Below are 16,324 nucleotides of genomic sequence, written 5' to 3'. Positions count from 1 at the left end.
TGCATGCTATAGTGCAGAAATGGCCTAACAGGCTTTGTGACAAGAAAAAAAGCGTGAATGTGTGAGGGAGCAAGATATTTAGGAGTGTCCCAGGAGAACGCTGCCTCCCCTTGGCTAACAAATGAAACCGGGAGCCAAAGAAATCTAGCCAGAAGAGGAAGGAAAAGGGATTGAGCAAATAGGGTGAATGGAAGTGGAAATAAAAGTGGTCCGGTAAAGACGAGGAAGTTAAAGTAAGTCTCTCAACCAGATGAGAAATCCCAGTCCAAACAGCGACAAAATAGAGCAGGAGAAAGAGAGGGAGTGAAGGTTGGGAGGAAAAAAGAGAAGTCAGGAAGAGAGAAAGTGCAAATGGTAATGAAAGAGACAGATTGCTGAGTAAAGGTAACATTCAGCTTAACACCAGAACATCTGTAAAGGGGAAGACACCAGGTTGATTTATTGACTGCTCCACAATCCTCCACCTAACACCCTCATTAAAAGTGTTTATGTGTCCCAAAGCACATATAAAGTGATATTCCCAGCGTGTCCAAGTGGGATTAAACACATTTCCTACTATGATTATTCTCTAAGTGAATGTCAAAAAAAAGCTTTTGAACTCAAGGCCTACTCAGCTGTGCATTAACAATGCCTGCTAGTCACTGGAGTGAGATTGCATTGCTGGGAGGCTGGCACAGAGCCCAAAGCTGGTCCTCAGTGACGTGTGTCTTATCTTTCTGCAGCATCCACAGGAAAAACTGTCAAAGCGAAACAGCCACGCTTTGGAATAAAGCAGCTCCAGGAGATGGAAACGGTTAAAAATGTGTGTGTATTTAATGGCTGCAGAGTGGCGAGGATAGCAACAGGAAGAGTGAAGCTTATTGTAAACCCTCTAAAACCAGACCAGCATCCACACAGGAGTGTAGACGGAGTAGATGTGTGTGTGGTTGGGACACACCCCAGTTCACTCTGGAGATGAGGGGATGATGGTGGAGATGGGCAGCAGCACCCACACCGCCACAGAGTTCTTCACTTTTTTTGTCATTCTTTTTGTCATGTCACAAACCTTTAAGTGGGAACAGCAAAATGAAGCTGCTCCTGATCACATGATCACCGCGTCCACAGAGCCGAGAGGGACGCTGGATCGGGTCCGGACCTGATACTAGACCTGGACATGTGGGTCCAACAGTCATTTAAAGTAGCAGAATATAGCTGACAGTGTATAAACATTGAGGAGATGTGACACAACATATATTCATTCTCTTTTAAAGTTATAGAAAAATATATAGTAGTAAAAATTGACTTGAGGACAACACTCAAGATTTACTATTTATTCTACCAAAACTGGTCATTCCTATGAATTTCAAACACGTTTGTTGTTGTGATAATATGTGGTCCAACACACAGCTCAATAAATAAATACATGGGATGATAAAGTAACTAGTACATACTGTACATGAATAATCACATCATTGGAGCTAACAGCATTATTGCAATACCATGTATATTTAAAATTGTTATTAAACTGAGTATTATTTGCCTGTCACGTTCCCTATGTTGTTATGACAATACTAAATAATCAGAGTCACATTTCATGAAGGAAATAGACATTTTAGAATTTCTTTTTCTTACAAAAACAGAATCGCAGATGTCTGCCATTTTAGGAGCAGACCCGTATAGCGATTTGAAAAGGAAGATAATAGATATTAATCTACTGTTCCTGACACTTTGCCCATTTTCAGAGAAAAATACAGATAAATCAAATTTCTTAATGTGTTTATCTAGATTTACAGCAATAACAGTTCAAAGGCCATTACAATAAAGTAGCAGTCACAACTTGGCCCTCATTCCAGTTTGCTAAAGCCAAACAGAGATAGAGTAATTCACCTTAGAATTCAAGTGTAGATGTTAAAACGAGGTTCAGGCAATCATCATATCCTTTTAGTTTTAGAAAACAAATCACTCAATGTCCGGCTCTATCCTGTTGCAGTTTTTAAAAAAGGACAGTATAAACAGATTTAATGACCAGATATATTTTGCTTACAATTTTAGTCAAATGGCAATCAAACAGAATTCGATATCTGACCAGACGTGTTCACCATTTGAACACGTCTGTACTTATCTGTCATCTACCATCTAGCGATTGTAATGTGTGTCTCATTTACTACAAGAATGACATCAGAATGACAAAGCCGCCTGCCGGTTTCCACCCTGTCATCAGCAGCGATGAGTACTTTCCTGCCAAGGATGGGCAAGACCTTACAGGTCGCCACGACGATGAACAACAGCTGTTCTCTGATCATTGTGTTGAATTGTAGGAGTTCATCACAAAGTGTTGTAAGGCAGGCCACTAAGAAAAGCATGCATCTCCATAAGAGACGTATTATACAGTCAGCTATAGAAAAGGACTTGAGTTGGCATCCAGCCCTGTGCTCACATAATGAGTCATAATAAGAAAGTATGCAGTAGCAAGTCTGAGGAATGTGAGTGTGTGTGGTGCTGAATCACAAGGGACTATTTCAGCAAAACAAGAGCCAGAGTTGAACAGAGGCTGCACTTCAAACTGATGACTGGAGGACATTTGTTTTCTCTGAAAAGCATCATAAGCGGTGCAAAATTACTGAGCATTTAATTTGAGCATAAACACAACTATAAAAGCTATTTCTAATCCCTGATAAATTAGAGACAAAGTTTTGACCAAACGTAACTTGAAATTTTAGTTTGGTTGTGTTAATACTTGCAGGTAGATAAAACAGTCTACAATATTTAGAGAGGTCAAAGCACACAGAAACTGGGTCAATGGGCAACAAGGATGAAATCAACACCAACTCTGTCACCACACATTAGACATGACAATATGACATGGACATGTCAGATCTATAGAGATTTAAGGAAAAATCTGAGATCCATCAAGGATCTGAATACCTTTGCAGGACTAACATTTCAAGATTAAAGCTGGCGACTGACAATTTTTGCTGTTCAGAACTTCAGTGGTGATATTTTCATGTTAAAATACAGTCACAACCTCCTGCAAATTTGACATTAAAACTTAACACTGAAACCAGAAACATGTCATTTAAATGATTTGACAGATTACAAACACCACAGGTTCAGATGTCACAGATGACAATAGACACCTAGAAAAGATTTTCTGAAAAGAAAAAAAGGATCTAAGATTAAAATTGAAGACACTAATATTTGTGTTCATTAAATCTGTTTTTATTTCAGTCCAACAAAGTTTTTCAATTAAAAATGTGGTCATTTTAAGAAGACATCAAACTGATATTCATATTTGATCAGCTAGCAGAGACCAAAACAACACTTTATAATTTCCTTTTATTTCATTGATTCCATATGAGATTTATCTGATCTGTATCTGATCAAAACAGGCTGAAAGTTTGAAAATGCAGCTTTACAGAAAGTCACTGGTCTGATGGCGCTGGGGAAAAAGGGAAACATCCGGACAAGAAAGACACTGAAGGCTTATCAAAATAAATCTATGTTTGATATCATTATAGTGAAGTCACGTCTCTACACTAAGCTAACACTTGCAAGAAGTCGGTAGGTCATTATTAGAAAAACACTTCCAGACACTCCATGTTTGCACTTTAAATGACCTTGAATGAGGAGAGGCCTGCTAGGAGAAAAGTTTTGATTGGAAGAACAACTATTTTAGTCAGAAAGCCTTTCAGAAGAGAGAAGGTTGAGAAAGAGGAGAGATATGTTGATGCTTTTAGCACAGCTCATCTCCTATTCTAGACCTTCACACCGATCTAAGAAAGTCCCTCAAATATTTAAATTTGAGGGGAAACAACCTCTGTTCTCTGTAGGCCTGGTTTAACATGACTTTCTAAGTCATACAAATGTGTTAGAAAGGTGTCTGAGTGACCTGAGCCAGTGTAACAAGTACATCATAATTCCTGAAGGGATTTGTCAGGGAATATGAAACAGAAATGTTCATCTTTAAATGATAAAAGACAATGAAAAGTCAGTGGAAATGGGAGAACTGAGGACAAATGATGTTAGTGAAGATGAACAGAAAATGCTGATTTAGCAAGAGTTCCTCGGGCTGCTAAACCTGCATCTTTCCCCGAGGGGATCAATAAAGTGTATCTTCTTCTTCTTCATTTAAATCACTGTTAAACACTCCTTTATAACCAAAGGCCTTCTAACTTTTGTTTTCATGTTTTAAGGTCTATTCTTTACTTTTTATATTCCACACTTGAGACTTTTATCCCTTTTTTATTTGTATCATAGTTCTAGTCTCCATCCATTTTAATACCTTATGTCATCCCGTTTAATTTAGACGTGCATGTACTCCCTCCTCCTTCTCCTCCTCCTCCTCATATACAGTAAACATAGGGGACACAGATATGCTGTCTTACTCACCATCAATCACTGACATTTGATTTTCCTGCAAGGCTCCATCAAATACAGTGCGGGTAATCAAACTAATCAAATTGAGGAATAACCACATCCAGTGTGCATAAAGCTCTTGATTCACTTCTAAAAAAAAGTGGTGAAATGCAATGTACTAAAACAGACATACCAAAAACAATATTTAACAGTTTTAACAGAATTACTCAAATGTCATAAATATGTCAATAAATATAGCTCCTACAAGTCTACAGACATACTGCTAATAGACAAACCACTGCAGACTATCTCTGTCCATTGGACACCCCATTAACACTCAGACACCATCTAACATAGCTTATCATGGCTCTCCAAATATACGGCAAGATATGAAGTCTTAAGTTGGGTGACTCCAAGTGGTCCAACAGAGGGAGCAAAGACTTAGCCCTGTGCGCAAGATATTGTCGCCCATAACCATCCATCATTCATCTTCTTGAAGACATGACTGGCATCATCTTGTCTTCACAATCAAACCTACAGACAATTAGCTATGACCAGTTCACCCGAGCTGCATGTTTTTAGAGTTTGGAGGAGAGCAGAAAACCTGAAGAAGGCCCACGCAAACACAGGAAGAACATACAAACTCCACACAGAAAGGAATTGAACCAGAAAAACCTAACTTTGAGGCGAAAGCGCTACCCACTACACTACTGTTCCTTTGGTCCAAAACCACTGCATTACAAAGAAAATCAAAGATAGTAAATGATGTTTATTGCCATCATGATTTTGCTTCAAGACATTCGAGTTTTAGGAGATGCCCTGATGACGACGATCTTAAAGTGTTATCATCAAAGCTTTACAGTTCAATTACCGCCTCATTTCTGCTTCTAAACTTCATGATATTTGTATGGAGAACATCTGCAGCTGAGTTATAATAAGATGACTGCACAGCTTCCTTAGCACACCAAATCTTCAGCTGTTAAATAACTATGTGCTGGCTTTAGAGTGATCCACGTGGAACATCTGGTCAGGAGAAGTCTGCAGCACCACATTTCTTCGCCAGGGAATGTGTTTCCATCTCCGGGTGCCACGGACACCTTCCCAAGAACTGTCATCTTGGAGAATGGGAATTCTTAATAGAGTGGAGGAATTGCAATGGAAAGCTGCAATGATTTTTAAAAAAAAATATTTTATATACTAATCCTGATCCCCGAAGGGAAATTAAGAGAACACTCTAGTTAGTGAATAACTTTGTACAAAACTGTGGCGAGACCAGCGATGTTGTTTGGTCTAGAGACAGTGTCACTGAAGAAAAGACAGGAGACAGAGCTGGAGGTAGCAGAGATGAAGATGCTGAGGTTCTCTCTGGGAGTGACCAGGAAGGATAGGATCAGGAATGAGTACATCAGAGGGACAGCACATGTTAGAGGTTTTGGAGATAAAGTCAGAGAGGCCAGACTGAGATGGTTTGGACATGTCCAGAGGAGACATAGTGAATGTATTGGTAGAAGGATGCCGAGTTTTGAACTGCCAGGCAGGAGGCCTAGAGGAAGACCAAAGAGGAGGTTTATGGATGTAATGAGGGAAGACATGAAGGTAGTTGGTGTGAGAGAAGAGGATTCAAAGGACAGGGTTAAATGGAGGAAATTGATTCGCTGTGGCGTCTCCTGAAGGGAAAAGCCGAAAGGAAAAGAAGAAGACTCTAGTTAGTGAATAATTAAATCGCATGCATACATGTTAGTTTGTACAGGCCCCTGTAGCACATGCACACACACACAAGGGGGCCTATAGGCATGCAATGAGAGGTAGTTTGGCGGGCAGCTTCTTCATGGTACGCCCCAAATGAGCAACTTGTAAAGGGGGACAGTGCCTTGCTCATGGGTGCCTTGGCAGTAATCCAGAGGTGAGCTGACACCTCCCACTGTCAGCTCGCACTCCGGGTGTTTTTTTGGGCAGGAGCAGGAATCGAACCGCAGATCTTAGGAACATTGGACAACCCCCTCTACCGCCCGCTATACCACTGAGCCACTGCCGCCCCATTTACTGATAAGATTCATTTGCTGGGGAACTTCATGAACCAAACTCCAAGATGCTGGTTTTTATGTTGAAATAAATGACTCATTGAAAGCAGAGGTAAACTTGTATTAATTCAAACTGATCTTTGATTAAACCCCTCCCATTAGCTTATCTTCAGCTTAACTTCAGCAGCAAGAACGACAGGCATGTTGCCATGAGACCATGGTGTCGCTGTCTTATCCTTTGACAAATCCCTGCCTTATGAAATAAACAGTGTGTTTGTTGGTTAGTACGTAATCTGCAACCATTAAAATGAATGGTTTACAAGCAAGCATGAGGCCTACTTCCTAATCCAAAGGGTAGCATATGAACTACTTTTGAATTGATGAGGCTGTAGCTAAATTAACAAGCCAAGAATTTATAGACTGCCAGAAGTCCTTATTCTGCTTAAAATTTAGAAATTGTTCCTAAATGTTTTACTGAACAAGCCTTTCTGCAGATACATCTAAGGAATGCATTGCTTATTGACAGGGTGAGTTGTCAGCTCTCTCTGTGCCATATACTTTTCATGAACTCACAACAATTTGAAAAGCTGCAGAAGAAATCCAGTGCCTGAATTAGAAGAAAAAACATCATGCAAAAGAGAGATCAAAAAATAGTCAACACAAAACAAGCTGCTTTTTTATTGTGTGTGATTTTTTTTCAATTTACACCAAACACGATTTTGTGGTTGTCATGTTTGCCTGTCCACAGTCTGACGAATCCACAAACATAGCAGTTCATGTCAGAGTCCAAACCTGAGGTCAAAGTCAAGGGTAGCAACCCCAGCTCAAAGTCCTATGTATGTGCTATTAGTGGCTCATCATAAATTACCACTAATTGGACTTTAAACTGGGGCTGCTGGATTTAAAATAAATGGAAGCTGCCGTGGTAGAGTAAATATGCACTTAAAATTTCCCATGTGAGACCACCGGGTCTAATCTTCCTGAGACCGGGTGCTGCAGAGAGCTCACAGCAGCACCATGGGGTCCACTGGGACGCCTGAGGCTTCACACAGACTGATGGACGAGGATCCGGTTAGAGACAAGAAGCATCAACACTAGTTTGTTATTATTATTGTTATTATTACTAGTGTTTAAAAATTCAGTTTAAATTTAAATAATCCTTTAAAAGGTTTAAGAAACTGATTGTAAAGTAATATATATTTTGTTTATCATGAAAAAAAAATTCCTGATGTTTGGCATCATTTCTGGTGTCAGGACACCATAAAATCGGTGCTGCAACAGCTCCCCTATCGGGCTCCCCAGCAGGAGTCATGTGGGGTCATGCGTCACCAACAACACCTGTCGCTCTATCAGTCAGGGCAGCCATTACAACACAATACAATCAATGAAACGATACATCTGATAAAATCATGGTTACCTTTGAGGTGAAAGAATGGTCCAACACCACAAGAGTTAGACACAAATATAAGAACCTATCTTTCTTCAAAATACCTTCTGAAAAGATTGGAGAGCAATGGAAAGCAAGGATAAACAGGGTCAAAATGACCAAAGATCCAAGAAACTGCCATGAGTACTTCACCCCAGATGATTTTGAAAGAAATTTGAAGGTGAGATTATTTTCAGACAACCCATAGTATTTATTCTGAGTTCCAAAGGATTAGTGGATAATGAATTCATGTCTGGAGCTACTGGAGGTATTGCATAAATGTTTTTATGACCAGATTATCATGCAATTACAGCATTCGCGAAAAGTAAACAATATCAAAAGTGATAAGACAGGTCAATTGATTGGGTTTGTACAATTTGCAGTTATAATTAGTGATTGTGCAAACAGATCACCAGTCTATCACTTGACGAGTCATGATTGATTGACATGTGTGTTGATTTGTTTATGTTGGCACCCCTGTTGACAGTAAGTCACCCAGACCTGTTTTTAGACAGTTATTGGGATAGTATGAACAGTAAAATTTGTAAAAATCGAGTCTTGTAATCTATCAACAGGAGAGGCCAGTTCAAAGACTAACAATAATGTTTCATTATGCCATTCCTTCTCTTCTCCTTTCGGCTTTTACCTTCAGGAGTTGCAAATCAGTTGCCTCCATCTAATCCTGTCTTCTGCATCCTCTTTTCTCACACCATACTACCTTCATGTATATACAGTATATATACATGTACATATATATACAGTATATATGTATATATAATGCCTGTATATATAATGCCTGAGCAGTGGATATATGCAATTTCCTCCGGGATTAATAAAGTATCTATCTATCTATCTATATACATGTACATATATATACAGTATATATACATGTACATATATATACAGTATATATACAGTGGGTACGGAAAGTATTCAGGCCCCTTTAAATTTCTCACTTTGTTTCATTGCAGCCATTTGCTAAAATCAAAAAAGTTCATTTTATTTCTCAGTAATACAGTACAGTAGTACACTCAGCACCCCATCTTGACAGAAAAAAACAGAAGTCTAGAATTTATTAAAAAAGAAAAACTGAAATATCACATGGTCATAAGTATTCAGACCCTTTGCTCAGTATTGAGTAGAGGCACCCTTTTGATCCAGTACAGCCTTGAGTCTTCTTGGGAATGATGCAACAAGTTTTTCACACCTGGATTTGGGGATCCTCTGCCATTCTTCCTTGCAGATCCTCTCCAGTTCCATCAGGTTGGATGGTGAAAGTTGGTGGACAGCCATTTTCAGGTCTCTCCAGAGATGCTCAATTGGGTTTAGGTCAGGGCTCTGGCTGGGCCTGTCAAGAATGGTCACAGAGTTGTTCCGAAGCCACTCCTTTGTTATTTTGGCTGTGTGCTTCGGGTCATTGTCTTGTTGGAAGGTGAACCTTCGGCCCAGTCTGAGGTCCTGAGGTTTTCTTCCAGGATATCTCTGTACTTGGCTGCATTCATCTTTCCTTCAATTGCAACCAGTCGTCCTGTCCCTGCAGCTGAAAAACACCCCCATAGCATGATGCTGCCACCACCATGTTTCACTGTTGGGATTGTATTGGGCAGGTGATGAGCAGTGCCTGGTTTTCTCCACACATACCGCTTAGAATTAATGCCAAAAAGTTCAATCTTTGTCTCATCAGACCAGAGAATCTTGTTTATCATAGTCTGGGAGTCCTTAAGGTGTTTTTTGGCAAACACTATGCGGGCTTTCATGTGTCTTGCACTGAGGAGAGGCTTCCGTCTGGCCACTCTGCCATAAAGCCCTGACTGGTGGAGGGCTGCAGTGATAGTTGACTTTGTGGAACTTTCTCTCATCTCCCTACTGCATCTCTGGAGTTCAGCCACAGTGATCTTTGAGTTCTTCTTTACCTCTCTCACCAGGGCTCTTCTCCCACGATTGCTCAGTTTGGTTGGACGGCCAGGTCTAGGAAGAGTTCTGGTCGTCCCAAACTTCTTCCATTTGAGGATTATGGAGGCCACTGTGCTCTTAGGAACTTTGAGTGAGGCAGCAATTCTTTTGTAGCCTTGACCAGATCTGTGCCTTGCCACAATTCTGTCTCTGAGCTCTTAGGGCAGTTCCTTTGACCTCATGATTCTCATTTGCTTTGACATGCATTGTGAGCTGTAAGGTCTTAAATAGATAGGTGTGTGCCTTTCCCAAGTCCAAACAGTTTAATTAAACACAGCTGGACTGCAATGAAGGAGTAAAACCATCTCAAGGAGGACCAGAAGAAATGGACAGCATGTGAGTTAAATATGAGTGTCACAGCAAAGGGTCTGAATACTTATGACCATGCGATATTTCAGTTTTTCTTTTTTAATAAATTAGCGAAATTTTCTACATTTCTGTTTTTTTCTGTCAAGATGAGGTGCAGAGTGTACATTAATGAGAAATAAAATGAACTTTTTTGATTTTAGCTAATGGCTGCAATGAAACAAAGAGCAAGAAATTTAAAGGGGTCTGAATACTTTCCGTACCCACTGTATATACACATATGTATACACATTATATATACACATATATACACATAAATGTGTATATAATGTATATATACACACATATATACATATATACAGAATACATATACACAGTATATATACATATATACACAGTATATATACATATATATGTATATATACACAGTATATACATATACATATATATACACAGTATATACATATACATATATATACACAGTATATACATATACATATATATACACAGTATATACATATACATATATATACACGGATATATATATACATATATATACATGGATATATATATACATATATACATACACGGATATATACATATATATACACAGATAGATAGATATATACACACAGATATATATATATATACATATATATACACGGATATATATATAAATATATATACACATATATATACGGAGGGCGGCACGGTGGCGCAGTGGTTAGCGCTGCTGCCTCACATCACGGCGGACCCGGGTTCGAGTCCCGCTCTGTGCGGAGTTCGCATGCTCTCCCCGTGTCTGCGTGGGTTCTCTCCGGGTTCTCCGGCTTCCTCCCACCTCCAAAAGCATGCGCTTCAGGTTAATTGGCCGGTCCCAAATTGACCATAGGAGTGAGTGTGTGTGTGAATACTTGTTTGTTTCTGTGTGGCTCCGCGGTACACTGGCGTCGTGCCCGGAGTGTCCCCCGCCTCACGCCCTGAGACTGCCAGGATAGGCACTGGCTACCCCGCGACCTGCGTTAGCGGATTAAGCGGGTTGGAAAATGAATGAATGAATGAATATATATACGGATATATATACACGGAGTGGCGAGTGGCAAATCTGGCCCATTGAGGGACCCGTAGGCTGCAGTGACGTCACCGTACCTGCGCCACTAGTCAAAAGTAGTTACTGAGAACAGCGATGGACACGACACAGGACAGCGAGGGAAGCCCACTCGGACCTCTAGGCGGAAAGTTTATTTCTAAAAAGAACAAAGACGGGACTATCAACAAAAACGCAGTTTTCTGCGTTGCCAATCTACGCTGTAGACTTCTCTTGTCAGTCTGCCCCAGGTCAGCTGTGGCTACACACGTAGCTTAACATCACCAAGTATGAATGAGGAGTGAATGAATAATGGATCCGATGTAAAGCGTCTTTGAGTGTCCAGAAAAGCGCTATACAAATCTAATCCATTATTATTATTATTATTATTATTAGTATCTTTTGAAAAATTTTCATATAATCGAAGCAGCTCCAGCCTAAAGTATCATTTAAATGCAAAACATGTCAAGGACACAGAGTTAAACGTTAGCTTACCCTTTAGCCTTATTTAGAGGCATGTTATACTATTCATTTTAAATTGCTGTGTTGAGTCAGCTTTAGTATTCATTTTGATTGAGAGTCTGCTTATGTGCCTATTTGAGACTCAGCCTTATTTTATTTAACTGTATTTGTATTGCATTTTTGAGAAATGCACCTGGCCTAATTGGTTTGCTGATGTGCTTGGCCTTTTTTCTTTTGAATTTCATTTATAAAGCACACTTAACCAATAAAAATGTGGATTTCAAATCTTCTCATCCCGGTGTATTCTATAAATTAGTCATGCATTACAATTTTGTAATGTCCTAGAATTCAAATTCTTTATTTGGGGGCCTTTTGCAGGTATGAAATTAAAATGCGATTAATTAGATTAATTACAAATCCTGTAAATAATTTGATTTTTAAATCGCCTGACAACACTAATATACATATACAGTATATATACATATATATGAATAATGTATACAGCTGTTAGCTGAGGTGCTGTCAATCACACACTTATTGGTACAGTAGCTGCCAATTGGTGCAGCAAAGATCTGAGCTGAGCAATTTATTCAAAAAGTGAAGTTCCCTGCAAAGAGACAGAGCTGAAACCCAACGTGGATCCAGCCATGGCAACGGAGCAGTTAAATCAAATTGTTAGGTCAGTATGAGCCCTATTTAACTTGTCCTACTTGTCTCTTGCTGTTGACAAGAGGACGTTCAGGCTAAATTAAGGCTTTGAACAGCAGTGTGAGGCATGTCCAGCCATAGTGACATATTAATCCACATTCACTCCACGACTACAAACACGCTGCTGCAGTCTGATCAATCAGCACCTGGTAAACAGACCAGCCCTCCACATTGACAGGCAAATAAGACATCACCGCCTGAGTTCAAATCCACAGAAATAAGAACCATACTCTGATGGTGAATACCTCGACCCAGAGAAACACACACACATCAATCCTCATGACCTCACAGTCAGAGATCAGCTGCTCTGATGGGAGCCAATCAACTCCCTCCATGGTAGTCTGCCATCACGACAAACAACTGAAAGCATCCAGAGTAGAAGCCAACCACTGACAATATGTGACAGAAGAGAAGAAAACATCACTGCTCGGCTTCAACTCCCTCAGATTCAGAAATCAGACCAGTGCTCAGCCGGTTTAATCAGTGTGATATAGAGCAGTGGTCCCCAACCCCTGGGCCGCGGACCGGTACCGGGCCGCAAAGAAAGAAAAAATAATTTACATTACTTCCGTTTTATTTATTTCGGAGTCTAAAAGATTTTTTATTTTGAAAAATTACCTGATTCTCCGTTACATCCGTCTATGTCAGTGGTCTCCAACTACCGGGTCGTGACCGGGTACCTGGTCGCGGGGCATTAGGTACCTGGCGGCACAGAACGTTTGACTTTCTTTTTTTTATTGATTACCAGTCTAAAGATGTTTTATTCTGAAAAGTGACGTCTGTGTGGACGAATGCAGATGAATGCATGCGTCTGTCCCACTTGACAGGTCTCGGTCACGTGACAGTTTACCAGCTCATCCATCCAGTTTCTACCGCTTTATCAACAGCAGCGGGTCACAGGGAGCCGGAGCCTATCCCAGCTGGCATAGGGCGTGAGGCGGGGGACACTTTGGGCACGACGCCAGTGTGCTGCGGAGCCACACACAAAGAAAGACAACCACGCACACACACACTCACTCCCACGGGCAATTTGGGACCAGCCAATTAACCTGAGGCGCATGCTTTTGGAGGTGGGATGAAGCTGGAGAACCCGGAGAGAACCCACGCAGACAAAGGGAGAACAGGCAAACTCCGAACTGAGCAGGACTCCAACCCCGACCCGCCATGTTATGCGGCGACAGCGTTACCCACTGCGCCGACGCCACGCCCGGGTTACCAGCTATTATCACTAAATTAAGTGCCCACAACTGCGCCAGTGTTCTGGATTAAAGTCAAGGCAGATAATCCTGAGATCGCCCAAAAAGTATCCAAAACCCTGCTTCCATTTCCAACCTCTTGTGCTGGATTTTCTGCAGTGACCGTAAAGAAAACCAAACTGTGGAGTAGACCGGACATCCGGAACACACTTCAGGCGTCATTGTCTCCCGTTACCCCTAGATCAGCGGTCCCCCACCACTAATTGTCATTATTGTAATTATTATTATTTGATTGACTTGTTCACCCTTATTGGAAATGATCAGTATCTCTCTGACATTGAATGCACTGATTTTAAGTTGCTATATTTCAAAATAAACCTCATCAGTTTAAGCCGTCACTTGAATCGAGTTTTTAATACAATTATTTCTTACAATTATTTTGTTTACAGAGATATCGATTATCAATTTATGAAAAGAAGGTTACTTTTTGTCTGTTAATGTCTGCATTTTACAAAAAACCACTGCGGATTTTTTATTATTAGACTACAGCTGTCCTGTCGTCATTAACGATTATCGAGCAAATGAAGACCGGTCCGTGAAAATATTGTCTTAGATGAAACCGGTCCGTGGCGCAAAAAAGGTTGGGGACCACTGATATAGAGCACCCTTATATCTGAAGCAGATGGTAAAACTAAACCTGCATGCATGAGTCAGATTTAATTATAAACACTGAAACTAAAATTAGCATTTTATTCTATTATTAATCACACATTAAAAAGAGAAATAAGGTAAATTATAACATTTAATCAGATCATCAGATATTGAGTAAAGCACTGAAACTCAAGTATAAACAAATGATGACTAAAGTTGGTGGGAAAACTAGGAAAACATTTTCCCACCAACTGTGTCGGCTTGTTGGGCAGGACTCTATTTCTGTCCGTCTGTCCTGATAAGAGTGAGAGCAGGTGCAGCACAATGAACAACTGTAGTCACTCAACGCTACATGAATCACAGATGGAGACACTCAGACGCCCCAAAATCCAAATCTCATGTTATTTCCTCAACTCACATATACACTTATAAATTAGAAAGGTGCAGATATCCACCGAGCCATTTCCAGATGAGAGATTGGAATAAACTTCACATTTTAAAATGAATGTCTGAACTAGTGATGAGTCAGTGACACAAGGAGGGTTTGCTGTGATTTGTTGCTACACTAGGTCAGAAAGATTAACGTGAAAGTATCATCAGAAACAAGAGTTTCCAGAAAGCAAATAATAAGTCCATTAAAAACAATTTTCCTGACATTGACAGACAAAAGAAAGCTACATACCTGAAATGGTGGTTATGTTTTCAAGTTTCCTTCCGGTTCAAGTGTTTCACAATGTTAGAAGTTAGCTGAAAGACTTCCACAAGAAGGTCAGACCTTGTGGGACAGAAGCACTGGAACATAAAGATAGACTGACAGGTCCAGAAGTCCTGTCAGCTAACACCAACCGCCCCCCACCCACTTTCTATCTACAACCCTCCTTTGGAGGTGCTTGCGACGGGGTTAGATCAGCAGCAGGCATGAACCCGAGGGGTGGCCGTTTGAGTGATAAATTTAGAATGGTGCTTTCCAACAGCAGGGCCAGATCATCCCAGTGACTGAAGAGACAAGAGGCTTTTTTTGAAGGCAAACATCAAAAGGTTGGTAGCCAAGCAGAAAGACAATGGTCAGTTCCAATATGTATTATCTGTTGGTTCGGTAACAGTTGGTCATTTTACTGGAACATCAAGACATTATTGACATTAAATATTCTTCACAACAAGCTCCTTTATTCCATCAATGTTTGATCACCATCCATTAAACCATTTCCTGTCACAGCTGATCCTGTGCAGAGTCAAAGGGGGGCTCCACCAGCTAATTGTGTGAGGCAGGATAGGTCGTGGAAAAGTCACCAGATCAGCGCAGAGCCAACGCAAACAAGACAAACAACCACTCACTCATATTCAAAGCATTTTGTTATGGGATAGTTGGGAGAACATGCAAAATCCATAGAAATGAAAAAAGGCCAGAACCTTTTTGGATCTGAGGCAACAGTGCTATCCACTACTCCATCATGGTGTCCCCATTTCTGGCATTAAAAAAATGCAACTGGGGTGATACTTCCTGGACAAACACAAATAAGGAGTAAGGTAAATAAACCAACAAGACGTACCACCGAAGACTAATGTCATTAAAACACTGTCTGATTATCATGGTGGGTAAAATCCAGTCGCACATTAATAATCAGACAGTCAGAGTTCCAAAGTGATAAAAAAATGACATGAACAGTTCCACAAGCGGACAAATGTCTAATTTATCAAGTTGATTATACCGTCGAGGTTCAGTGAAGGACAACAGACAGATGGAGGGGAGGAAGGGAGGGAATCATACACTAAAGATAAAGACACGGCTGAGGTTCAACTGGACACTGAACAAAGGATAAACTGGGCAAAGCAAACAACACTGGGAAACTGCCAGTTTGAGGAAACGGGGGAGGGGAGAGGGACACAGAAAAGGATCAGCTTTATAGTTTTCATTTCACTTGTGCATGTTATATACATACAGACACAAACGCGCGCACACACTCACACACACACAGTACATATGTGTGTATATTACATATTAATGTATACACACACACACATTCATATATATACACATACATATATGTATATACACACAGACGCACACACACACATTCACATACACATACATACCAAAGCATATAGTATGTACACATATAGTATGGTTTATATAACATATATAATAAATGTTATATAATTTACATAACTTATTTATATT

At 40.3% G+C, this 16,324-nt stretch overlaps 1 protein-coding gene across 11 annotated transcripts in view; it reads right to left on the bottom strand.

The window, feature by feature from the left end:
- Nucleotides 1-16,324, bottom strand: part of svila (supervillin a) — a 102,302-nt gene that overhangs the window by 69,749 nt on the left and 16,229 nt on the right. Inside the window, exon 1 of one of the 11 annotated variants that reach the window (XM_068343979.1) lies at nt 14,828-14,903. The exons of the other annotated variants lie outside the window; for them this stretch is intronic. The gene's annotated coding sequence lies outside the window, so the exon portion shown is untranslated. Of the gene's footprint in view, nt 1-14,827; nt 14,904-16,324 lie in introns of those variants that run through there. 11 annotated transcript variants of the gene reach the window in all.

The sequence above is a fragment of the Antennarius striatus genome, chromosome 20 (assembly GCF_040054535.1).
Source record: "Antennarius striatus isolate MH-2024 chromosome 20, ASM4005453v1, whole genome shotgun sequence".
NCBI classification, from domain to species: Eukaryota; Metazoa; Chordata; class Actinopteri; order Lophiiformes; family Antennariidae; genus Antennarius; species Antennarius striatus.
The sequence above is the reverse complement of the archived record's forward strand: the minus strand, read 5'-3'. Positions and strand labels throughout refer to the sequence as shown.